This window comes from Lacerta agilis, chromosome 18 (assembly GCF_009819535.1).
Source record: "Lacerta agilis isolate rLacAgi1 chromosome 18, rLacAgi1.pri, whole genome shotgun sequence".
In the NCBI taxonomy this organism is placed as follows: Eukaryota; Metazoa; Chordata; class Lepidosauria; order Squamata; family Lacertidae; genus Lacerta; species Lacerta agilis.
Genome location: NC_046329.1, coordinates 1,497,590 through 1,521,810, shown reverse-complemented (window position 1 = coordinate 1,521,810; position 24,221 = coordinate 1,497,590). Strand labels below are relative to the sequence as shown.

Sequence of the window (24,221 nt, the reverse complement as noted above, 5' to 3'; positions counted from 1 at the left end):
TTTCATTAACCTGATAGGTATGCGCATATATATATATATATATATGAAATATATATATGCTATGTCTGATGAGAGAGAAATCAAATTGCATTTGGTGATTCTTTTAAAAAGTGTGTGTGTTTGGAGTCAAAGCTTTAAAAACAAAAAGGGGGGGGACTCTACAGAGTCGAGCTTTGGGCTGCAGCACACGAAGGGTTAAGCCCTGCCATCTTCATGCCATTCACTGATATGTCCATTAAGGGTATTACATAACAAAATGGCAGACCTTAACCCTTCGTGTGCCACACATCCCCAATCGCTTGTCAGTCACAGGAGTCAGGCTGAGTCGAAAGCAGCATGAGGAGGACACAGCCAAAATACCAAAAAAACAAAACCCTGCCTTTTTCGGGGGGGGGGGGGGTGTAGAGAAATGGGGGAAAGAAAGGAAAGTGGGTGCTTTAAGGAAGCCTACCATGCCTGCAAAATAAATAAATAAATAAAAGTTTTTTTTGGGGGGTGCATAAGTTTTTTTTAAACATTTTGTTTGGTTATTCAGGATTAAAGCTAATTAGAAGTTATTTAATTTAAAAGTCACAGGGCAGTGTGGAAAGATTCCGAAACATGTTGGTAGGCAGTATGTTGAATACAGGGTGGGGGGGACAAGGGGACACAGTGCCTCCCAATGTCAGGGACAGGGAAACTTCCGTGTCCCTCCAGCTGTTGCTGGCCTCTCAGATCTCTGTAGCACCCCCCCCCAAGCATTGTTCAATAGTGTGTGTGTGCACATACATGTGTGTGGCAATGGGAGTTGTAGTACAGCAGCGCCTGGAGGGCCACGGAGCCCCTGCCCTCTGTGGGTGGAATATGCATTACATTTGCACACACACTTCAGGATCTCTGAAGGGGACGCAGTGCAAGGAGCAAAGGTCTTCCTGCAAGCACCCTTCTTCGATCAGCGCCCCAAATCCCCCTCCTTTACACATAGGGAAGAAAATGGTGCTCTTGACCAGGAACGTCAACCACTAAAAAAAACAGTCTGCAGCAGGCCTGTTTTGCAGAAGCCAGGCAACGGATACTCACAGGGAGTCCCGTTGCAGATAGATAGATAGATAGATAGATACTTTCTTGTCACTGTACGTAGTACAACGAAATTGAATGCCATCCCATATTTACAGCCACATATACGCATTTATACATTTACAACCACACATACACATACATACCATCCATCACGACTCCCCAAAGATCATATCATTTCATTACAGCATTTAAAATAGTTATAGCTCTTGGATAAAAACTGTTTTTTAGTCTATTCGTTCTTGATTTAATTGTTCTGTATCTTTTGCCCGAAGGCGACCGTGCAAACAGACTATATCCAGGATGAGATGAATCCTGTAAAATGATGTTTGTTTTATTGAGACAACGGGAGCTGTATAGTTTGTCCAAAGATGGGAGAGGATGACCCAAGCGTCAAGTCTAACAAGTGTAGCATTAGCCATCACTACTATGCCAAGTTTCACCTCAAGTTTCACCACCTGTTGACTTCCGGCAGCTGGTAGGAAAGGACAAGGCCGTGCCCCCTGACATACCTATGGGGTTAGGTCCTCCTTGCTCAAAGTCAAGTGGAGAAGAGAGCATCTGGGAGCAAGCAGAGAGGCTTCCCTACACACCCACACACACCCAAACACACACCACGGACCAGCCACCTGCATTTTACGGGTCTAGCCCTACCTGGGTCACTCAAGGATCATGGCAATTTCACTGCAACACCCGGACTCAAGTGGCCTTGTTTGCCAGAGGGAGAAAGAGAGGGAGGGAATGCATAGGAAACTAGGCTGAGCACACCTCAAAACGATACAGGGTGGACTTCCTATTCCTGTCTCTTGCTCTCACACACACAGATTTTGCAACTCACGAATATAGGTCTGTCGCATCAAGCGTCCGGATTCCCTTAGCACCCAGCCAGAGATGCCTCGGGGGAACCCCTCAAATGGGAGGTGAGCACCACCAGCCCTCCCCGGCAACTGATCTTAAACTCCAAAACCCAGGGGCTGTTTGAATTCCTCCCTGCCACCAATTTACCTCCTCCCTCCTTCGCTGCTTCCCATGGCAGAGAATTGCAATAACTGGTTGTACTCGTAACTAAAGGCTACTCCTTAAACAGTCTCCAAGGTTTTCCTGGCTGTATCAGATGAGTTACTGCCCGTTCCTAACCGTGCCACCACATACCCCAGATTGTTTGTAGGGGGGCAGGTAAGCCCCCCCCCAATCGATCACAAGAGGCGGCGCACACACACCATTTGAATGGCAATGCCCACCAACTTTGGGTGGCCTTAGCCCATAAAGAAGTCTAATCACCGAAGAATTTGTGCTTTTGAATTCTGGTGCTGGAGGAGACTCTTGAGAGTCCAAACCTATCCATTCTGAAGGAAATCAGCCCTGAGTGCTCACTGGAAGGACAGATCCTGAAGCTGAGGCTCCAATACTTGGGCCACCTCATGAGAAGAGAAGACTCCCTGGAAAAGACCCTGATGTTGGGAAAGATGGAGGGCACAAGGAGAAGGGGACGACAGAGGATGAGATGGTTGGACAGTGTTCTCAAAGCAACTAGCATGAGTTTGGCCAAACTGCAGGAGGCAGTGGAAGACAGGAGTGCCTGGCATGCTCTGGTCCATGGGGTCACGAAGAGTTGGACACAACTAAACAACAACAAAGCCCCTCAAATATTTTATTGTGGGGACTCGAAGGGACCTCAGCCCCCAGGAGTGAGCTCCCATGCCTTTGATGCACAGCTACTGCCTCTATAGCAGAGATTGGGGGGGGGGGCCCTTGGGGGCAAATGCGACCCACTGCCCAGCCCTTAAGGACTCTCTCTTTTTCCAGGCCACACCTCTTCTCTCCCAGGCAATGCCCCTCACTCATCATGGTAGTCCTTTTGCCTGGTTGTAGTAACAGAATCACTGGAATTGGAAGGCACCAAGGGTCATCTACTCCAACCCCTTGCAAGGCAAAGGGTGGGCTAGACAAATCTACGCAGGACAAGCAGATACTAGCCACAGTCACTATGTTCTCCCTCTACTGTTGCTGGGAATTGCAAGTGGGGAGAGTTGCTGCTGTTCAGTGTTAGAAACTCAGATATATAAGCTAGGAGCCAAATGGCTCCGTAGACCAAGGTCACAGTCGCCAAAACGAAATGTCCAGTTGCCATTTTGGGGTAAGTCGGCTCTAAAGTCTTATTTTCCAAATGATGGACTGACTGTGATTGATTCTCAGTTAAACATCTGGCTAGTTCAGAGGACAACCTTGAGCTAGGTTAAGAGTTTTGAGAACTTACAAGAAGGAAAGTCACTTTATCCAGTTCACATATATGCTGGCCTATTCCGACCTCTTTTTCTTAATGGTTACTCAGACCATTCATGATGTAGGAATATTCTTCCCAACTCTGAGCAGGGCAGTGGGGGAAGCAAAAACAAGTGACAACAATTCACTATAGGTAGGTAGCCGTGTTGGTCTGCCATAGTCAAAACAAAATTAAAAATTAAAAAATTCCTTCCAGTAGCACCTTAGAGACCAACTAAGTTTGTTCTTGATATGAGCTTTGGTGTGCATGCACACTTCTTCAGATACACAGGTGTTGGAAGTACTCCTTCAGGCCAAGTTGGTCTCTAAGGTGCTACTGGATGGATTTTTTGTTTTGTTTTAACAATTCATTATAACACTGTTCATTGCTCCTGCTCAGGCTGCACTGAAAAAGCATTTTGGTTCCTGAAATTCATTCCGATTGTACAGATAAAATATAATGGACAGAATTCTACAGGGTTGGGTATTAGTGTGTGAAAACAGTCCAGGTCCAAGGATCTCCAGGAAAACACCTTCAGATGGTGGAGATGTCAGGCAGCATCCTGGCAACTTCACTTGGTCGCAAGTGGTCAAAAGCCAGGTGCAAAATGTGCCTGGTTAATTTCGAAGCCTGCTACTGTTGCACTCGGGTGCTGCTTTGGGTTTCCCATAGTGAACATCTGGTTGGCCACTGTGAGAACAGGATGCTGGACTAGATGAGCCCATGGCCTGATCCAGCAGGCTGATTCTTACATTTGGGGCCTAAGTCCTTTATCAGGGCAGCTTAAAGTTTCTGGGGGAACCAGAAGCTAGGGCTGGTCCCTGCAGATTGCCCTCCAGCAACTGTGGTACCTTGCCTTGGAAAACAAAACAAAACGGGAGAGTCCAGGTTTAGTCGCCAGAACCAATTCTTATCATTTTTCTTTTTTCCAGACACCAGGCCACATGACATCTTAAAATCCTCCTCCTCCTCCTCAAGGGTTGCCACCAACTAACTTCTCCTCAGGGAAGACCCACTGAAATTAATGGATCTTACACAGTCAAGGCTGTCAGTAAGAAAACAAGAATAGCCTGCTGGATCAGGCCAGTGGCCCATCTAGTCCATCATCCTCTTCCCACAGTTGTCTACCAGATGCCCATTGTGGGAAACCCTAAGTCGGATTCGAACACACGGGCCCCTCTTGTCTCCTGCTGCTTCCAACAACTGCTATTCGGAAACATTTGCTGCCTCCGACCGTGGCTAGCAGCCACTGATTGCCTCCTCCTCCTTCTCCACGAATCTGTCCAATCTTGTTTTAAAGCCATCCAAGTTGGTGGCCATTCCTGCCTCCTGGGAGGAGTGAGCTCCACATTCCAGTTTCTGTGGATCCGCTCCGAGTTTGACTATTGCTGGGCTCAACCCTCCAAGTCACACAAGACAGGAAGCTCCTACCTGTCCCAGCCGTTCATGGGTTCCCAGGAAAGGTCTGCTCAGTCCTTCCGAAGGTTGTTTTTGGGAGGGGGATCCCAACTACGAGAAACCTAGGGAGAAGGCAAAAGAGAAAAAGGTGTACTGGGTTACTGGTTGGGCAGGCAGAGATTTAAACAAGAGGTTTGTAGACCTTAAAAACCATAACCTGATCCCTGCTGGATTTGGCCAAAGGGGGCCCATCTAGTCCAGTATCCTGTCCTCACAGCAGCCAGCCAGGTGCCTACAAGGAGGACCAGAGCAACCAACTCTCCCTGCTTGTGATCCCCAGCAATGGCATTCAGAAGTATTTACTGACCATGACAGCGGAGAGAGAAGATAGCCATTGTGGCTGATAGCCACTGGCTTTCCCCCCCTTTTTTTAAAAAAAAGAAGGGGTGGAACATGAACTCAACATGTTCCCTGTTTGTTTGTTTGTTTTGTATACTGCCCTATACCCACCAGTCTCAGGGTGGTTACAACATAAAAGCACAATATGAAAAGACAAAATACACAATCAAAACAAAAGCAGTCCAATTAACACTCTGATGCAGAGATACGAGTACCCTGCTGAAATAAAAAGCGTGAGCTGCAGAGCTGTTCTCATTTGAAGCTGCCTTCGACCGAGGTGGACAGGTGGGGTTGTTAAAGAGCAGGATTTGGGAATGCCTGAGGCCTTGCGGGAATTGCTGGGACACTGACAGGCGGCATGACCAACGATCAGGGACGATGATGGAACTTGTGATCCCCACACCATCCGGAGCTTCCCCACCTTAGTTTGTTCCAGGCCTCCCAGTCAAAAGGCCACATTCCCTTCTGAGGGTTTCTACCCCCTTTCTATCCTGCATTCCAGGATTTCCCAAACTTGAGTGTCCTGCTGTTTTCAGACTACAATTCACATCATCCCAGACCACTGGTCCTGCTAGGTAGGGATGATGAGAGTTGTAGTCCAAAAACAGCTGGAGACCCAAGTTTGGAAAACCCTGTTCTATTCAAACGAAGATATTATTATTAATTGCCTTTACACCCCCACCTTTTCCTGCAAGCAGCTCAAGCTGGTGTACATAGTTCCGCCCCCCCCCCCGGCATTTACAGTGATCCCCTGTAAAATTTGACAAAAGTCAGAGATTGGTGTGCATTATAATGAGTGAAATAAGTATTTGATCCCTTTGCAAAAGATGACTTAGTACTTGGTGGCAAAACCCTTGTTGGCAGTTACAGAGGTCAGACGTTTCTTGTACGTGGCCACCAGGTTTGCACACATCTCAGGAGGTATTTTGTCCCACTCCTCTTTGCAGATCCTCTCCAAGTCAGTAAGATTTTGAGGATGATTGTAGCTACTTGAACCTTCAGCTCCCTCCACAGATTTTCGATGGGATTAAGGTCTGGAGACTGGCTAGGCCACTCCAGGACCTTAATGTGCTTCTTCTTGAGCCATTCCTTTTGGGTCATTGTCATGCTGGAATACCCATCCTCAACCCATTTTCAGTGCCCTGGCTGAGGGAAGGAGTTGCTCACCCAAGATTTGACAATACATGGTCCCATCCATCGTCCCTTCGATGCGGTGAAGGTGTCCTGTCTCCTTAGCAGAAAAACACCTCCAAAGCATAATATGTCCCCCTCCATGTTTGATGGTGGGGATGGTGTTCTTGGGGTCGTAGGCAGCATTCCTCCTCCTCCAAACACGGCGAGTTGAGTTGATGCCAAAGAGCTCGATTTTGGTCTCATCTGACCACAACACGTTCACCCAGTTCTCCTCTGGGTAATTCAGATGTGCACTGGCAAACTGCAGACGGGCCTGTACATGTGCTGTCTTGAGCAAGAGGACCTGCGGGCTCTGCAAGATCTCAGTCCTTCACGGTGTAGTGTGTTACCAACTGTTTTCATGGTGACTATGGTCCCAGCTGCCCTGAGATCATTGACAAGCTCCCCTCGTGTAGTTCTGGGCTGCTTCATCACCGTTCTCATCATTACAACTCCACGAGATGAGATCTTGCATGGAGCCTCAGACCAAGGGAGGTTGACAGTTATTTTGTGTTTCTTCCATTTGTGAATTATTGCACCAACTGTTGTCACCTTCTCACCAAGCTGCTTGGCAATAGTCTTGTAGCCCAGTCCAGCCTTGTGCAGGTCTACAATCTTGTCCTTGGACAGCTCTTTGGTCTTGGTCATGGTGGCTACTTTGGAATCTGCTGGATTGATTGCTTCTGTCCACAGGTGACGTTTGTATAGGTACTGTAACGAGTTGGGATTACAGGTAAGACCTCTCCCTTACAGCAGGTGCTTCTAATCTCAGCTCGTTACATACAGTGAAGATACCAGGTAGCCTGACATCTGGCTGGCTGAAAGGGGATCAAATACTTATTTCACACCATTATAATGCACACCAATCTCTGACTTTTGTCTTCTGGGTTTCTGGGGGTTTTCCTGTTGCTATTCTGTCTTTCACAGCTACAATAAACCTAGCATTAAAATTATGGACTGGTCATTTCTTCGTCAGAGGGCAAATTTAGCAGGGGATCAAATACTACCCCCCCCCTCACTGTATAATTCAAACATCAACCCTGTGGGGTAGGTTAGGCTGAGAGGTAGCGACTGGAGCAAGGTCACCCAGCGAATTTCCTGGCCAAGCAGGGATTTGAACCCTTGTACTAGCCCAACACCCTAATCGCTACACCAAGCTGCTGCAGAGTTCAAGGACATACCCCAGCCAGGCAAACAAAGGTGCAAAGCAGGGCTGGGGGGGGGGTCTCAAGGGCCGCACATAGAGGGCTGGAGAGAGGTGTCTGGCCCTTGAACCTGAGGCCCCCCACCCTTGTGGTCTACTCTGACTGATGGTGGGCTCTTGAGGCATTCGGGTCAAGAGAGGTCTTCTCCCAACCCCAGAGGACCCGAGACCTTCTACATGCAAAGCAGCTGTTCTACTGCAGAGCATGGGCACTGATCAGGGGGGATGATAGGTGGGAGGTAGAGCCCAGCAACATCCAGAGCACCCCAAATGTTCCTCCATCCTTGGTCTATATGGAGGGACACACCTCTGGGCTATAGATGGGCCCAGGGTCCTACTCTGCTGCACATATGGTAAGTATCATAGAATCACAGAATTGTAGATCTGGAAGGGACCACAAGGGTCATCTAGTCTAACCCCCTGCAATGCAAGAATCTCTTTGCCCAATGTGGGGCTTGAACCCACAACCCTGAGAATAAGAGTCTCATGCTCTACTGACTGAATTATTTCAGCATCCAAGGCACATAACCCAAATGCTCACTTGAATAATTCTCAAGCACACATCTGCAAACCAGCAAGTTACAGGTCGGGGCAATGGACAGGTATATTACAGAAACCCAATACTGGAGGGGCTCTGAATTCATACATCCACCCCACCCCACAAAAAAACACATTTTAAGCAAGGAAACACAAATTCCTGGCCCGTAGGGATCCAAGGATAGGCTTGAAAAACCACTTGAATAAATTAACTCTCCCTCCCACATCAGAAACTTGGGCTAGGACACAAGTCCCCTCCCCCACAGCTGTAGGAGAAGAGAGAAACCGAGGAACGCATCTCACCCTTTATACCGGGCCACGGATTATTTTATTATTGCACGAAGCCTTGCTCTTCTAATTTAAAACAAACAAAAAAACCAGAACAACAACACAAACGAGCCTCTCCTTGAGCAGAGCTGACACAAACCCCCAACTGCATAGGATTTTGAAACTAGAGTTGGAACAACTTTGCCCCCCCCCCAGAAACGCCCCCAAAGTAGCAGGAGACCGAAAACACTGTTTTTCAACAACAACACCTCCCCACCCCCACTTAAAAACCTTTGTACCCCTTAGGATTCTGGAAGGGTGGAAGTTGTGAATCCTGAAAGGTTCTGTTGTGGTTGAAACAGGAAGCGCGAGGCATAGTGGCGCATATGTGTGTGTGTGTGTGTGTACACACCCACACCTACCCCCCAGTATATACTGTATATATTGGGTGCAATGTTTCGGTATCTGGTCCCCTTCCACTCACATGTGGCTTTGCAAAGAAGAAATCACCAGCTGCCCGGCTTTCTGTAGGTTCCCCCCTCCTGTTTCCCGGCAAACTCCGAGTCAACTTCTCTCACGCAACTTCCCCCCCCCTACGAAACCGCCTTTTTTTGGGGGGGGGTGATTTGCTAACGAGAGAGAGGAAGAGGAAAAGGGGTCCAGCCGTTCCCCGGCTTTGGGGTGCAGAAGGGAATGAAGAGGAAGGAGCAAGCAAGCCCAGCACCCCATCCCACGGAACGGGGTGTTACCTAGGCACGGAAAAAGTGTCTGGCATCCCGAGGAGAAGCTGGGAGCTGTTTCTCCAGTGGGCGTTTCCGAAAAGAGGAGGAGAAGGGGGGAAAGAAAGAAATAAAAGTCAGGGATCAGACTCCCGGGAAGAAGCTCTCCTTCGCCTCTTCAGGGAGCCAATAAAAGGAGGCTGGCGGTTGTGCCCCTCTTGTAAGCTGGTTTTAAGCTTCCGGGGCAGTTGCAGGAATGACCTTAGGACTCTGAAGTGAGGGAGGGAGGGAGGGAGGGAGAGAAGGGACCGTCTTAAGAGAGGCAGGATGCGAAGGCAAGATTAAGTCCCCCATGCGCCCGGTGCCATTATGCACAAAAGCAAAGTGTGTTTGTGGCACAGGAAGGGGTTTGGAAATGGATCCTGCGTGTGCCATTGGCACGGCAGGGGGGGGGATCCCGCCCCACTCCCAGACAAGACAGCCAGCCACTACTGGGGGGTTTATTCTTGCTGCTGTTCTGCAAAAGTCAGCTCTAGGGGATGGTGCCCGCTTGGGATTTATTGGGGGTTAAGGAGAGCAGAGTGCGCTCAGAGTCCCAGGAGAACCTGCTTCGCTTTCGCACGGAGGACCCCAAATGGGAACTCGGGGGGGGGGGAGCCGCTTTGTGTCCAGCCCATCTGGCTCTCGGGATAGCCTACACTGACTGGCAGCAACAGGGGAAGTTCCCAGTCCTCACCTGGGTTTGAACCCAGGACCTCCTGCCTTTAAAGCAGATGCTCTGCCACTTCCGCTGTAAATAAAGTAGGATTCCATGTCCTCATCGTTCTGAATAAAGTGCTGACTCTACTGGGAGTGAAAGAAGCTGCCCCTGCTGACCAGTACTGTTTACACTGGCTGGCAGCACCTCTCTCGGGTTTCAGACAGGGAATGCAAAGCAGGTTCTCTACCAATGAGCTACAGACTCTCCCTAAACAGGAAGCTGTCTTAAGCTGAGTCAATGGTCCATTGGGCTCAGTACTGTCTGCACTGACTGGCAGCAGCTCTCCAGGGTTTCAAACAGGAGACATTTCCAGCCCTAAGTGGAGTTGCTAGGGACTGAACCTGAGACCTTCTGCATGCAAAGCAGATGCTCTACCGCTGCCCTTCCTCCTTAGGACATCCAGGGCAGGGAGTGATTATTTTGCTGCCTATATGCCCTGCCATACCCTGGCTGGGGCTATCGTTAGTTGAGGTGGTCCCTTCAACATTCATAAGAATGCTGAGTGGCTCTGGATAGACTGCCTCTAACCACGGAGGTTCTGCTGGATCAGACCAAGTCCCCACATCCTCCAACCAGCCCAACTCAGGGAAACCCAGAAACAGGCTGCAAAGGCAACAGCCTTCCCTGGTATTTTTGGTCTCCAGCTCCTGGAACTCAAGAGATAAGACTGCTCTTCAACATGGAGGCTCCACAACAGCCACCACAGAATACAGTGGTACCTCAGGTTACAGACTACACTAACCCAGAAATAACACTTCAGGTTAAGAACTTTGCTTCAAGATAAGAACAGAAATTGTGCTCTGGCGGAGCAGCGGCAGCAGGAGGCCCCATTAGCTAAAGTGGTTAAGCTTCAGGTTAAGAACAGTTTCAGGTTAAGAACAGACCTCCGGAACGAATTAAGTACGTAACCAGAGGTACCACTGTAAAACACAGATCTGCTAAGCAGACTGAAGGGTCCATCTAGCAGGGTGGCTTGTCACAAGCCGAAAGAACCCCAGACAGGGTCTAACCAGATGGCCATGAAAGGCAATAAGCAGGAAAATGAAGGCCACTGTCCTCCTGGAAATGGAGAGACCGAACGCCATGCTGGTTCTGCCATACAAAACTGTGACACACACACCCCACACCCCCCCTAGACAGCCATGCTTTAATATTTCACAGAAAGCTGCGGAGAGACCCCAACTTATGGTGCCAAGAGGGAATTTCTCATAAGTTTCAAACAAAGCACTTTGAGACAGGGGGTGGGGGTGGGAAAGAGAGATACAGGTTAATTGTGGTTTGCTTATTTTGTTTGTTTGTTTTAAAGGGCTAGGCCCAAGAGTAAATTACCTGTTGCAACAGCTTTGCAAAACTTTGTAGGAGCAGTAAGTGTTTGCAGACAATCCCTCCCTGCAGCTGGATCAGACCCAAAGGAGACCCACCTAGTCCTGCATCTTGTCATCACAGTGGCCAGCCACATGCCCCAATGGGATGCCCACAAGCAAGCAAAGACAACTCTCCCCTCCTGTGGTTTCCAGTAACTGGTATTCAGAAGCACTTACTGTACTCTCTCCCAACTGTGAAGATAGAGCATAGCCTCCTCCTCCTCCAGGACTCTTAAATGGCTCCTTAAACCGAGGTCGCAATCGCCAAAACAGAATGTCTAGTTGCCATTTTGGGGCAAGACGGCTCTCAAGTCTTATTTTTCAAAGGACAGACTGACTGCAATTGATTCTCAAAACAAAATTTAAAAATTCCTTCCAGTAGCACCTTAGAGACCAACTACCGGTAAGTTTGTTATTGGTATGAACTTTCGTGTGCATGCACATGAAAGCTCATACCAATAACAAACTTAGTTGGTCTCTAAGGTGCTACTGGAAGGAATTTTTAAATTTTGTTTTGACTTTGGCAGACCAACACTGCTACCTACCGGTACCTGTAAACTGATTCTCAGTTAAACATCTGGTTAGTTCAGAGGACAACCTTGAGCTGTGTTAAGAGAAGGCATAGGCAAACTCTGCCCTCCCGATGTTTTGGGACTACAACTCCCATCATCCCTAGCTAACAGGACCAGTGGTCAGGGATGATGGGAGTTGTAGCCCCAAAACATCTGGAGGGCAGAGTTTGCCTATGCCTGGTTAAGAGCTTTGAGAACTTAAAAGAGGAGATTTAACTTGATCCAGGGAAGGTCCACATAACTATTGGCCTATTCCGACCTCTTCCAGGCTGCACAAAGAAAGCATTTTGGTTCCTGAGATTCTTTCTGATAGTGCAGATAAAATATAATGGATAGAATTCTACAGGGTGGGGTATTAGTGTGTGAAAACATCCCAAGTCTGAGGATCTCCAGGCACGCACCTTTAGATGGTGGAGACATCAGGCGCCATCCTGGCAACCAGACCATCGATTGGTCGCAAGTGGCCGATATCCAGGTGAAAATTGTGCTTGGCACCTGGCTAATTTTGGACACTGGTTCTCACAGTAGCCAACCAGGAGCCTGTGGGGAACCCTCAAGCAGGGCCTGAGCACATGGTTTCAAGCAACTGGAATTTGGAATCAATTACTGCCTCCGACCATAGAGGAAGAGCATAGGCATCGTGGCTGGAAACCATTGATGACCTGCTTCTTCCACCTCCAGTATGACAGTCTCATTCTCTTTTAAGGCCATCCAGGCTGGCATCCATCACTGTCTCCTGCAACAGTGAGTTCCACAGTTTAGCTCTGCACTGCGTGAAGGAGGATGGTCCTGAATCTTCCAATGTTCAGCTCCCGTTGATACCCATGAGAGAGGAAAACTTCTCCCTATCCACTTCCCCTATGCCGTGCATAATTTCATAAACTTCCAACAGTCTTACCTCTTTCTCGCCTTTTCTCTACACTAAAAAAACCCAAAGCACTTTGGGGGGGGGGGAGTGCAGAGGGAGGCTGTGGAGGGGTGTGGCCTGGGGCAAGTTTCAAGGGGCAGACACAGAGGCTTGGGGGGGGGGTTAATTTGGCCCCTCAGGGGCTGAGGTTCACAATCCCAGATTTACAAAGTGGTGTTGAATTTCTCCCTTCCAAGGCCACAAATGACAAATGTAGTATGTGCAGCCAGGGGAGGGAGGGAGGGAGGGTCGGTATTCTGTGCTATTAGCCACAATGGCAGCCCCAGGCCTCTGGAATCAAGTTACCAGCTGAAATCAAGACAGGGTCTCAGTGTTTTCAGCAGCTACTGAAGGATTTTGCATTTAAGTCCCCCCTTTCCTTGAAGCAAGCGATAACTGTGCAATTGTAGAAACTGTACTTGTTGAGTTTGGGTTCTTTTTTCCATTTCATCTTACTGAATGCCGATTCAGTAGCTGCCAACTGTTTATAAAAATTGTAAGACAGGCTACTAAATAAACAGAACCTTCATGTGACAAGGAAATATACCCCCAGAACATCAAAAGGTGGGAGAGACACTGACTGTCCAGCTCTCCTTAATTGGCTTTGTGGAAGCATCTGATGAACTTCAGAGAGAAGTACCGGTAGGATGCTGGATCTTGTGCCTCCCTTCCACCCGACTGAAACAGAAAGCCTGCTCTTAAAATCTAGGAGGGTCCCACCATATGCTGAAAAGTTAGGTGATGATCCATCAGAGCATACAGTAAGAACATCAGAAGCTGCCTTTTATCGGGTCAGTCCCACTGGCGCCATCAGAATTTCTACACTGACCGGCGTCTCCACCTGGCTGGGTCCTCCAGCTTTCTAAAGCAGGTAACCAGCAGAGCTTATTTATGACCTTATTCTCCCACCTTTTTCTCCAAGGGGTGCATGATTCACCCTCCCTACGATGACCCTGTGAATGGCCTACGGTCAAGCAGTGAGCTTCATGACTGCGTGCGGATTTGAACCCTGATCTCCTAGTCCTAGTCTGACCCAAATCACTATACCACACTTGCTTCCTAGAGTACTTTTGCTATGGGGCACCTACAGTGGTGCCCCGCTAGATGAATGCCTCGCTAGACGAACGGCATTCGCTAGCGGAAGGCTGCCCCGTAAGACGAAAAAGTCAATGGGGCTGCCTTGCAAGACGGAAAAAAAAAAAAATCGGCGCGAAAACCTCCGCGCTGCATTGCCGCTTCACTAGACGAAAAATTCGCTCTGCGAAGACACTCGTAGAACGAATTATTTTCATCTAGCGGGGCACCACTGTATATAAATTAAGTAGGTAGATAAATAAATAAATAAGGGGAAAGCTAAATGCCACTTAGAGAAGGATCTGAAGTATCTTACTGGGAGCCTGAATTTGCTTTATTTTGGATTGTTTTATCTGATGTTTTAATGCGCTGCAAACCGCTTTGAGGTTTCTCCTTTAAAATATAAAGCAGCATAGAAATGAACTGAACAACAACAACAACAGGGGGGGGGGATGGCAAATAGACATTCTGCTGTGGTGACCACAACCCAGGTTAAAGGTGCCATCTGGCAATTAGCTTATATATATATCTGAGTTTCTAGCACTGCTCTCCAGGGTTCCAGGAAACTGCCTTTCCCAGCTCTTCCTGGAAATGCTGGAGATTGAACCAGGAGCCATCCGAATACAAAGCATTACTCTGCCACTGAGCTGCGAAGTATTTCAGTGCTCAATGTTCCGAATAGAGCTGATTTCCACAGCAAGCCACCCTATACTCATGTTGCCCACACTGACTGGCAGTGGCTCTTTATTTGTTGCCATGAGGACTGCAATCTTTAGGGAAGATTTTTAGGGAAGGGGCACAGGTGTACACACAAGGCTCCAGGTTCAGTCCCAAAAGACACCTCTGGCTAGGGGTGGGAGAGATAGCGTGTTTTTCCGTCTATAAGATGCCCCCTAATTTTTAACATTATTTTTTAGGGGGGGGGGAAACCAGTTTGAAGTCCCTATCATGATATTGGCTTCATAATTCTTGACCTGGCAATCTATCATGAATCATGATATGTGTGTGTGTGTGTGCACGCGTGTGTGTGCGTGCAGCACTATGCAAAAATCACAATGTGGGGAAAACTGTGAAGCCACCCAATGCATCTACACAGCTCCATCCTTATTTCAGACTTTGTGATATATCAGTGTATCGTGATGTTTGGCTGGTGATATATCGCGATGTTGAAAAGCAGGTATCGCCCAGCTCTAATAGAGAGGCAACTCGCTCTCATCCCAGCAAGCCCCTCGTAATGGCAGCCAGAGCTTTCCCTCGGCATCCTTGGCTTTCAGAGACAGCAGGAGTTTTCACTCCCGGTTCCCCAGTGGATTGCACAAGGAGAAGGCCTTAAAATGGTCACCACAACAGTATGCTGGCACCAGCCCAGAACTTAATATAGCAGAGCCACACCCACTTCTTTGGGCCTGGTGTGTGTACGGGGGCCTGTGAGTGTTTCTGTGTGTGTGAAAAAGAGAGAATGGAGCTGCGATCACCTCCTCCTAAAGCAAAACAAAAAAAGTCATCGTCCCCCCCCTCCCCGTGCCAGCCTCACCTACCACCACATCAGAAACAGAGAAAAAAACAAACCCAAAAGTTTGACATCCTTCCCTTCAATAGGTAAAGGTAAAGGTACCCCTGACCATTAGGTCCAGTTATGAACGACTCTGGGGTTGCGGCGCTCATCTCGCTTTATTGGCCGAGGGAGCCGGCGTACAACTTCTGGGTCATGTGGCCAGCATGACAAAGCCGCTTCTGGCGAACCAGAGCAGCCCATGGAAACGCCGTTTACCTTCCTGCCGGAGCGGTACCTATTTATCTACTTGCACTCTGACGTGCTTTCGAACTGCTAGGTTGGCAGGAGCTGGGACCGAGCAACAGGAGCTCACCCCGTCATTGCGGGGATTCGAACCGCCAACCTTCTGATCGGTAAGCCCTAGGCTCTGTGGTTTAACCCACAGCGCCACCCGCGTCCCTTCACTAAAGGCGTGTAAATAGTGTGTGTGTGTGTGTGTGTGTGTATAGCACAGGAAGAAGTTGGTTCACTTGCTGCAAAAGAGAGGAGGAATTTTTTTTTTTTTAAAAAACCATCTGGAAATGAAAAATGGTTCGCCCTGATGAGATCATAATCATTTCTTTTAAGGGGAGGGGGTTGAAGACGCCTGGAAATAAGTGTTTTGGCGGGGGCTCGATATGGAGTGCCCTGCAGCTGGATCTGGCCAAAGGGGGCCCATCTAGTGCAGCCCTCCCCGTCCTCGCCAACCAGGTGCCCCCAATGAGAAGGCCACAAGGAGGACTGGGGCACAAGAGCCACCAGCATTGTTCGGAGGCAGACTGCCTCAGACAGTGGAGGGAGAACCTAGCCCCTGAGAGACCTCTCCATGTATTTCTCTTATTAATTCGATTTACAGAATTTGTTAAAAGATAAACAATAATCGAACAACATTTCAGGCTTTGCAATCAGTCGGTCAGCCTAGGACTTCCCCTCCCTCCCCTCCATGGTTTCCCCAAAATTTCAACTTGTGCTGCATATTAGTTGCTCCATGCCTTCGCTTCTACAAAAACCAAAGAAAACCACAAAACACAAAACTCTACCGTTGTTCCCACTGCTGTTCTCAGTCAGATCTTATTTGCGTCTTAACACGTTTACACTGAGTTTTTAAATAATCTACAAACATTTTCAAATCCTCATCAAAGCCAGTCTCCTTTTTATATCTAATTTTACAAGTCAAACTAGCCACTTCCAACTGCCACTCCTCTTTCGTGGGCACCGCTTCTCCCCGCCATTTTTGTGCGTATAACGTTCGAGCTGCCGTTGCTGCATAAAGAAATAGATTTACCTGGTTTTTGAAGGGGAATCAGTTCCCATTATCCCTAATAAAGAGGCTTCTGGACTTTCTGGGAGAATTGCCTTAAATATCTTTTTTATCTCGTTATAGATCATCTCCCAAAAGTCGTCAGCCACTTTACACATCTATCACATGTCTTCTACTTCTTCACATTTCCATCCGATGTTTGACGCAGATTTATGCACCTTCGCCAACTTAACTTGGTGTCAGGTATATCATTTGCATTAAGTTTTCCCTGAAAGTATAACACTTTCCCCATGATTCTAATTCTGTACTATGTCCCACATCCCTAGACCCCCTCCATGTATTTGTCTAAGCCCCTTATAAAGCGGGACATCGGGAAAGCCCAGCAGGCCCTTCGAAGCAGTGTGAGAAAGTCAGACACGTAAGCTAGGCGCATGCAGGAGAGAAGACCCAGATGAAATGAGAGTCCTGCCAACATTAAAAAGACCAGGCTCCTTTCCCACAACGGTCACCAGGCAGCAGCCATCCCATCAGGCTGCCTCCGAGGGGGAGATTAAGAAGCAGGACCCTCTCCACCAGCAACTGCTGAAAGACCAGCTCCACTGAGCACCTCCCGCCCCTGGACTGCTTCTATGCCAGCCGGCCATTCTAAGAAACTACTGTGTGGGAATTGGTGCCCGGGTTTGCTTTTTTCCTCTGCCCTCCCTGTCCCTTTTGCCTTGCATGTCGTGTTTTTATTTATTTTTTTAAATTGCAAGCCTTGGTTTTATGTAAGCCACTCCAGGAACCTTTTTTTTGGCTGAAGCGCAGGTTATATTATATTGTAATATAATATAATATAATATAATATAATATAATATAATATAATATAATATAATATAATATAATATAATATATATAATATATTAGTACCCTGCCCATCTGACTTGGCTTCCCCAGCCACACTGGGCAACTTCCAACAAATATAAAAGCATAATAAAACATTAAAACTTCCCTATACAGGGAATAGTTATCTTTCTTGTGACGTGATGAAAGACAAGGAGGCAGCGTGTTTGTAAGCTTGCCCACCGACGAAAAGCCGCTGGAGAAATGCCCTAATCACCAGGGACAATCATAATTCTTACAAATGCACTTAAATAAATAAATAAAAAATCAAACAACAAAAACAACATTTCCCGCACTACTGAATGCAAACCAAGATCCGCTGTCTGATCATTTCTCCCAGCAAATCCACTGTGCGATAGGAAACCGCTGTCCCCCCCCCTCCACCCACACCGGACACTTCTGCAATTGTTTTAAAGCAAAGGAGAATTAACAGAGCTACAGTAGCAGCAGGATGCATGCATAGCCAGCTTCATGAGGCCTGGCCCTTCTGGAGGCATCGCGGCCCTTTTTCTGACTTTCTAAATTTCTCAAGAGGGAGTCGCCTGAGAACTCCTGCGGTTGCCAAGCAACCACCTTGGGGACCTTAGCTTGGCGGACACCATTTCAAGAGGCACAATAGACACCCCCCCCCTATAATTATTATTGTGTTTTTACACACACACACTGCAGACAGGCAGGCTTTGTTTGTTTGTTTGTTTGTTGCAAAGTTTTGCTGCGGCCCCTAGCTTGGTACATTTGCAGCTCTTGTATATTTTTTTGGGAGGGGAAAGGGTCCTTAAAAAGCAGGGAGAAGAAAGCAAGAAAGAAGAGTTGGAGGGAGAGGCATTGAAAGGTGTCATTAACAGGAAAGTGAAGTTCTTAATTTAGCCACAAAGAGAGAGGAGGTTGGCGACTGCAGGTGGGGGAGGGGAGGGAGAGAGAGAGAAAAGCATAATTAGCCCAGAAAAAAGGTTTCCTGCTGGTTGGCCAATTTGCCTGATTTTTTGGCACAGAGGGGACCAAAGTCAGCTAGCAAACGAGATGCAAGCCCCCCCTTACCCTCTCTCCCCACCCACAGATTTTATGATGCTCAGCTGCCCAAAAGGTAGCTCAAGATTCCTGCCTTTTGCTGGGCAGGGGCAACATTTGCAAAGCCAGCAATGGCTCACCTCGCTTGTGGGTCGCCCATTGGGGGCATCTGGCTGGCTGCTGCGAAAACGGGATCATGGGCTGCATGCCCCCCCTTGCCATGATCCACTGGGAAATCCAGATGTTCTTGCAGACAGCTTGAAAAAGAGGATTAGACGAATTCATGGGGGAGGAGAAGGCCGTCAGTGGAAACTGAATACCAGTTTCTGGGAACAGTAACTGGGGAGAGCTGCTGTGGCTCTCAGGTCTTGCTTGTGGGCTTCCCTTTGCGGGGATCTGGCTGGCCCACTGTGAAGGCAGGATGGGCCCCCTTGGGGTCTGATCCAGCCGTGGGCTTCTTCTGATAATCCGATTATGTCTATAGGATTGAGTTCTTGGCATGTCGAAGTGCACCGAAGCTCGCTGTTTGTTGGCTAACATTTTCAGCATTGGCCAAAAAAAGGGGGGGGGGAGTCTGCCATTGCTCCTGCGATTATTTGTACACCACTTCCAAAAGAGGGGGAGGACAGCACCCTCAAGGTACCTTGAAAAGAATCCCTGAGTTTTCCTCCCAATGACATCACACAGTCCACTTGGCTGCACAGAGCAGTGACATCACCATGACATTAGCACATGACCCCCCAGCAGAGTGGACCCAGGCTGCAATCATAACCCCACACACCTGGGAGTAAGCAGCATTAGAGTCAATGGGACCTACTTCTGAGTAGACATAGTTAAGAAATGCCCATCCTCCCAAAATTGCTGTTTGACCGCCATAAAGATTGAAATAAAAAGCAAAGAACATACAGAAATTACTTTATCAGTTATAATTATTATTACATCTATGTATTCCACCTTTTCTCTCAGGAGCATAACTGTCAACCCTCCCTGCTGTTCCCCAATGCTATAATAAGGGAATTTCCCACAAAAAAAGGGAAAGGTTGACAGCTATGCCCAGGAGCTCAAGGTGGTATGCATGACCCGCCTCCTCCCAACTCTATCCTCAGATGGGACAGGGTATAAATAATAAAATTATTATTATTATTATTATTATTATTATTATTATTATTATTATTATTCTGAGCTCGATAGACCAGCGGTCTGTCTCAGTCAAAAGCAGCTCTCCAGGTTCCTATTTAAAACTAGGTCGTTATTCAGGACCATGAGGACTAGCACCTATAGCTTACTGCAAGCAGGAGGTCCCAGGTTCAACCCCGTGCGCTGGGAATGTCTGTTGCCTAAATCCCTGGACAGCTGCTGCCAATTGGTCTTGACAGTGCTGGATGGAGCAGTGGTCTGACTCAGTAGAAAGGCGGCTTCCGGGGTTCCAGGCTTCTTGAAACAACTCCCTGCTCCCTGAAGAACCTGTTGGGTTAGAAAGAGCAGCCTCAGAGGCTCTGCACTCAAACCACCTGAAGTCGAGTGGAAGGAGGATCAGCGGCAGGGCCTTGTCAGTAATGGGACCACACTCTCTGAACTAATCTGCAAGAGAGGTGTCATGGTTACTATATTTTCAGCACCGGATGAGAAAACAGGGCATTAAAGCTGTGTTTTAGCTCTTAAGCTTTGTCAGTGCTTCATGCTGGATGTTTAGAGCAGAGTTTCCCAAACTTAGGTCTCCAGCTGGTTTTGGACTGCAACTCCCATCATCCCTAGCTAGGAGGACCCGTGGTCAGGGATGATGGGAATTGTAGTCCAAAGACAGCCAGAGACCCAAGGTTTAAAGCCTTTGAGGAACTCTCCCCTCTGGAAGCCTGCCTGGTGCCATCACTGTCAGCTTTTAGGCTCCAAACTAAGACTCCCCTTGGCCTTTTTGAGATCTTCACCCCTGGCTTTTGACACCTGAGATAGAATCATAGAGTTGAAAGGGACCCCCAGGGGTCATCCAGTCCAACCAACTACAGTGCAGGAATATAAACTAAATCATCCATGACAGATAAACAATAATACTAATAACAATATACTCTACATTGGTGTGCATCTTATGGGTGGCAATTAATGGAGGTAAAGGCTATTTGTGGCTGCTAGACATGAGGGGGGCTATGCTCCGCTCTGCACTTCTGCATGCCAGTTGCTAGAAAACAAAGGGATTGGGGAGGGGGGCGAATGCTCCTCTGTGTTTCCAACAGGCATCTAGGTGGTCGCTGTAAGAACAGGATGTTGAACTAGACAGATGGGCCACTGGGCTGACCCACCAGGTGTCTTCTTGAGTTCTTACTAGGTCGAGGTTTTCCTTACTTTGCTATATGGTCAGATAAGCATTTTCAGTAATTCTGGGGCGAGGTTTTTTTCATTTTTGAATTTTTTTTATCAAGAACATGTGCGTGCGCACACAAAACACATATGAACTACCAAGAACTATTATGACCGTTTAGAGGCCGTCAATACTCAGTAGGTTCCAAAGATCAGCACATTGCAGAGGCAGCGTGATTTACGCGTTCTGTAAACGTGCATCATAAACCATAGCTGATCAGACACAGATCTGCCCCTCTTGCCCTTTTTTATTTTTAGTTGTTAGCTTTTATTACTAGCGTGATGCTCCAACTTTGTTTACTCCAAAAGTTTAAGCCCAGAAGAGTGCTAATGTTAGTCTGGCTGCCACTAATGAGTGGCAAATCAACTCCTTGATTTTTAAATCAATAAAGATACAGTATTTTTGCTTCATATGTGTTGCTTTCTTCTTTCTTTCCAAAAATTGGCTTCTCCTTTATTTTTACCCGTTTCATATTTTACCTTGTTGCAAAGCCTTTGGGACAAAGCAACAGGCAAGTGCGAATAATAATAATAATATATAATAATATTGCAGTGGTGAGAAAGAGGAACAGGTTTAGGAAGCTATTGCCAGTGGGGAGAAAGGTTGTTTTCTGCTGCTCCAGAGAAGCGGACACGGAGCAATGGATTCAAACTACAAGAAAGAAGATTCCACCTAAACATTAGGAAGAACTTCCTGACATTAAGAGCTGTTGGACAGTGGAATTTGCTGCCAAGGAGTGTGGTGGAGTCTCCTTCTTTGGAGGTCTTTAAGCGGAGGCTTGACAGCCACCTGTCAGGAATGCTTTGATGGTGTTTCCTGCTTGGCAGGGGCTTGGACTGGATGGCCCTGGTGGTCTCTTCCAACTCTAGGATTCTATGATTCCTGGGGTGTGGGTGCACATGGCTGGTGCTGAACCATGCCAATGCTGAATGCCAGGCCTGCATGACGTAGCCAAGGGCTGTCCCACCGTCAAGGAACCCTAAATACTGAACCTGCCACTTGCTCCTATTCCCCTGGGGCAGGTGTTTGCCGGCCTGCCTGCCTTGTCCTCCCCATCTCCTTCCTCAAGGAGGAACTCAAGATTGCAAACAGGACAGGAGTTTGCCTTCTTTGCTTACTTCATTTTGTGAACTGCTATGTACACAAAATTGCTAAAGAGGTAAAGAAAAGGGAATATATGCAATTTTTAAAATTGCAATTTGTTCCTCTGCATCGTTTTTTTTTTTAAAAAAACATATTTTGTAAGAATGATAAAAAGAGTGCAGCTACTGAGTCAGGCCGAAGGAATCCCCTCTAGCCCAGCATCCTGTCCTCACAACGGCTAACCAGATGCCCCAAAGGGAAGCTGGCAAGAAAGAACTAAAAGCAAAAAGGTCTCCCCACTTGTTTCCAACAACTGTATGAGAGGCTTTTTTTTTGCCTCATAGTGGAGGGAGAACACAGCCACCATGGTCACTGGCAGCCTTAATTCTCCATGGACTGGTCTAAACTAGTATTTCCCAAACTTGGGTCTCCAGCTGTTTTTTGGACTACAGTTCCCATCATCCCTGACCACTGGTCCCGCCAGCTAGGGATGATGGGAGTTGTAGTCCAAAAATTTGCTGAGTACCCAAGTTTAGGAAACACTGGTCTGATCTAAGCAGCTCTGTGCAAAGGGGGGGGGGGCGGACATCCAGTCCAGCATCCTGTTCTCATGGTGGCAAACCAGACGCCCCTTTTACAAAGCCTGCAAGCCTAGCCTGAGCACAAAAGCAACTCTCCCCTTCTCCCCACTTCTGGTTTTCACAACTGTACAGGTGGGCAGAGCACAGCTATTGTGCCCAGCAGCCCTTGAAAGCGCCCCTCTCTCCTCCAGTGTGCAAAATTCCCCAGGCACTAGGCTCAATTTGCAAATGGCGCAGGTCCAATTGCGACCCCATGGAGATCTCCGGGCGACAGACATCTCCATCCAGCCGGCCCTTCCAGCTTTCTTAAGCAGGTCAGCAGAACAGCTCATTTAACTGCCTTTATATCCCTCCAAGTGGTGCATGATTCACACTCCCTATGACAACCCTGCGAGGTAGGTTAAGAGGCTGTGACTGGCTCCAATGTCACGCAGTGAGCTCCATGACCAAGTGGGGATTCGAACCCTGATCTGCCAGGTCCTAGTATGATGTACGCTTGAGGTCTAGGATGCCTTCATTTCTCAATTCTCCCTAGTACGGCGCTCTAGCCACTACTCCGCCCTGCCTACCTAGAGTCCTTCTGCTATGAGGCAGCTGTATAAATCAGTGGTGTCCAAACATTTTTCAAAGAGGGCCAGATTTGGTGAAGTGAAGGGCCGTGGGGGCCAACCAAAGGGTCAACCAAAGTTGTTGACCTTTCTTTAGGATTGAAGTTGTTGAGGTTTTTTTTTAAGGATTTTACCCCAGGAAATTAACTGCCACATGGGCAGATTAAACCGGCCAACAGGCTGGATTACTGTAGTCCCCCAAAATGGACTTTGGACATGCCTGCTATAAATGAAGTCACTGAATAAATTTGAGGAAACCAAAATGTCCCATGGAGAAGGACCTGAAATATATTGCTGGAAGCTTGAATTTCTTTCATTATGCATTGTTTCATTTCATGCTTTAATGTGTTGTAAATCGCTTTGAGATTTTTTCCCTTTATAATATAAAGTGGTATAGAAATGAAATTAATAATAGTAATAATTTTTTTGGGGGGGAGAGCATCTAGACAGTCAGTGGCGGCGACCACAACCAAAGCTTAAGGTGTCATTTGGCAATTAGCTTATATATCAGAGTTTCTAACACGGTTCCCCCGTGAATTTATCTCCGACACTTAAATTCGCAAGTTGCTCCAAGACATCTGTGGAACATTGTCCAAATATTACCAGGAATGAATGAACAAATGAGACCCGCTCAAGGATTCCATTGAGGCCGAGTGTCCGTGTGTTAACCACGTGCATCGGGGGGGTGGGAGCAAGAGGGCACACAACACCAAATGCCCCTCCCCAAAGGGCAGGTGCCTCCTTCCCTGCAGCAACCACCCTTCTTGCGCACCCCTCCAACTCAAACTCCCAGGAGACGTCTTAAGGATCCAGATGTTGAAAAACAGCCAAGGGTTGGGATGTTTGCCAAGTACACAGCGATGCTGATGCAATGCTGTGACAGGACTACGCAACATCCTCCCCCCCCCTCCCCCCCCCTGGCCCGTTCACACAGCAGCCAGACGTTAAGATGCCTTCGCAGCAGGAATTTTTTTAAAAAAGTAGCGTGGGCGGCAGATCTTCACCGTGCAGCCAGGTGATTGCAATCGCCACGGGGAAGGCGAAGTTTATGCTCCCACTGACCCAGGAAAAGGAGAGGCGAGAAACAGGCCGAATTCTGGGTGTGTGTCGGGAACACGAGGGGAAACTGAGAGCTCAAGGCATCCTGGGTCTCCAGCCTACCAGCCCTGACGTCCTGGCTCCTAACAAGCTGCAAACTCACGCCAAGACTGTGGGGAA

The 24,221-nt window shown here is 47.9% G+C and overlaps 1 protein-coding gene across 1 annotated transcript in view; it reads right to left on the bottom strand.

Moving 5' to 3' along the window:
• The window catches only part of GATAD2A (GATA zinc finger domain containing 2A), a 75,024-nt gene that overhangs the window by 31,363 nt on the left and 19,440 nt on the right, over nt 1-24,221 (bottom strand). The window contains exon 2 of the mRNA XM_033136534.1: nt 4,751-4,839. The gene's annotated coding sequence lies outside the window, so the exon portion shown is untranslated. The remainder of the gene's footprint in view (nt 1-4,750; nt 4,840-24,221) is intronic.